Source organism: Parus major, chromosome 6, assembly GCF_001522545.3.
Source record: "Parus major isolate Abel chromosome 6, Parus_major1.1, whole genome shotgun sequence".
In the NCBI taxonomy this organism is placed as follows: domain Eukaryota; kingdom Metazoa; phylum Chordata; class Aves; order Passeriformes; family Paridae; genus Parus; species Parus major.
In genome coordinates, this window is record NC_031775.1 from 28,963,934 (window position 1) to 28,966,713 (window position 2,780).

A 2,780-nucleotide genomic window follows, 5' to 3' on the forward strand; every position below is an offset into this window, starting at 1 on the left:
TCTCCGTCCTGTTTAATCCACAGCTTTGCATTATCCTGTGATCCTCCAGTGAAAGGAAACACGGTTTTCAGTAATGTGTAGGCTTCACTAGTTACCCACCTTATCTACCAACCTTTAGATTCTTTTAAAAAGGATTTTGGGTTATTTTAGGGGACAGTCAGACCCCTCATGCCTCAAGGCACTCAGGATGTGCACAGCCTGTGTCAAAATCCAAAAGGATGCTCTCCTGTAAGACTGAGAGCATAAGGAAACAAGGGCAAACATTCACAGCAAGAACAAAGTGAATTGGACAGCAAATCTCTTCCTCAGTGCTGTTCAAGGGATGCCACTGCTCCAGAACGCTGTCCTGTGCTAGGAGCAGTCCAGAGCCTGCCAGCAGCAGTCCTGCTACAACACCCAGAGCTCAGCAAATCCTCTCTGAGCTAAATACAGAGCAGGCTTCCCTCCAGCCAGCCACCCTGGACCAATTGTGATGGAAAGCTTTTAAACTGTGAGGAGTTTTTGTGAAACTGGGGTAAGTGCTGGCTTCTAACACCTAAGAATAGACACAGAGAAGTCAGTCCCAAATCCCTGATAAGCCAGAGCCAGGCAGGGTTGCAGGGGAGCCTGAAGTTCCTCTGACAGCCCAGAAGTGTGGGAAAGATGAGAGTGAGCACACCAACTCCATTGCTGCTGACCACGGGAGCACAGTGTGTCGTGAAAGGAGAAGCAATGAGCTGTTTCTGGCACGGAACAGGGCTCTGGTCCCTGTTCCAGGGGTTGGGGGTGTGAGCAGAAGTACAATTCCAAAAAGCTGAGTCAAAATTTTGTCTTCTGATATTACTCAGTTCCTCATTTTAAAAAAGGGCTTGGTCTGGCCCTAAAAAGACGTCTGGGCTGTATGATTGCCTGTGCATCCCGAGTTCCCCCAGATCTGGAGATGTGACTTCATGTCACTTGCAATTACCTCCCCTCCTCTTGCCAAGAAGAGCTGTGTGTGTGGGGAGGGGATGAATCTCTCCCCCATTTTACTTTGCAATCAGAAATCCCTGATCTCACTCACATTCTTTTGACCTCAGACCAAGTTTCATGCGTCTATCTTCCTTTCTGAGAGAGTTAATACTCTTAAAAGGAGAAACAGATGGCACCCGTTTGCAGATGTCAAACGCTTGCCTCACGTGGCACGTTTGCTATTGGATTTTCACCAGAGGCTCATGGCCCAGATAGTGAGATTTTAGTCATAATCACCAGCTTGAAACGTGAAGCAAACACTCAATGACTAGGTCTGGCCACAGTTACATCTCTCACTGCTTCTGACTCTTTTTAAAATCATTTGTAGATTGGAGTACAGAAAAATTAAAGGATTAAATGCTTGGAGTGCAGGACGAAGAATATAGGAAGTGGGTGCTAAAGAAGAGATGGAAAAAGAATTTAAAAATGTAACCGCTGCACTTGTGGGAGGGAAAGGGCAGAGCTACAGGAGGACAGGACCCACATTTCCCAGTGCATGTGAAGCTGTGTTGGGAGCAATGCCACGGGTGTTTGTGATGAATACTGTGATTTACACTCAGCTATCCTCCCATGCAAACCTTCCCAGGTGAGCAGTGGGGCAGGCAGGTGTGACCCCTCTTGTCACAGAACAAAGCAGCTGTGAAGTTTGCCACTGCATCCCCCTGAACACAGCTCTCAGGGCTTTTGTTTCTTTTCCTGTTTTTCAGTCCAGGGTTCTGAGCTTCCTGGTGGCTGAAAGCTCAGGGAATGTGCTGTTCCCTCTGGGAGAGCTGTGGTGGTGTCCTTGTCTCTGCTTGCAGCTGGTCCGTGTCAGGAATGAGCCCACCTGCACCTGCTGAGCCCTGGGGCAGTTTGTGGCGTTTTAACCACACTGCGCATCTCCAAGAAAAGTTCCAGTGTGGTCATTCCAGAAGCCCAAAGTGCCCCACCTTCATCCCATGGCAGCTTCAAAAGCACAGGGAGGCATTAGCAAATCCACAGCCCAGCATCCAGGGCGCAGGGAAAATATGGCAAAAGTCAAATTGAATGCCATAAACAGGGTGGCTGCTTGTCAGGTACAGAATTATCAGGTTCACTCCACATTCATTTTGTCTGTGTTCAATACCTGAGCTGAGCTGCAAACTGTGCAGTGAGGCTCACTGAAGCTCAGTGTCTGCAAGGGAGTTTCCCATGCTTGTTCTGGTGGCTCAGCAGGCTCAGGAGCACCACATTTCTGTCCCTCTGCCCTCAGCAGGTGCTGCTCGCTGGGGAGCAGCTGAGCTGAGATAATACAGGGCAATCTCCAGTACCCAGGACACTGTTTGCAAGTCAATGGAAAGCACACCCGTGATATCAGCTCTTCTCAGTGCTACCAAGAATGCCACAGGCAGAGAATCAGGGTGATGAGCACTCTTAGAAAGTCCGGGTAATTTTCACTGGGACTGCTGCCTTGGTGGCCACAAAAAATGTCATATCTGGGTCTCTGCCACCACAACTCTCTCCTCCTGGGAAGGAAGGAATGGGTTTTGTTTGCTTTCTCTGGGAGATACGGCTCTGGCACAGGGTGCCCAGAGAAGCTGTGGCTGTTCCTGGATCCCTGGAAGTGTCCAAGGCCAGGCTGGATGGGATTTGGAGCAGCCTGGGATAATGGGAGATGTCCCTAAACCCCAAATAAAACACAGAGATCCCTAATCCCCTAATAAAACTAAGAGACCTCTAAACCCCAAATAAAACACTGAGATCCCCTAAGCCCCAAATAAAGTACAGGGACCCCTAAACCCCAAATAAAACACTGAGATCCCCTAAGCCCC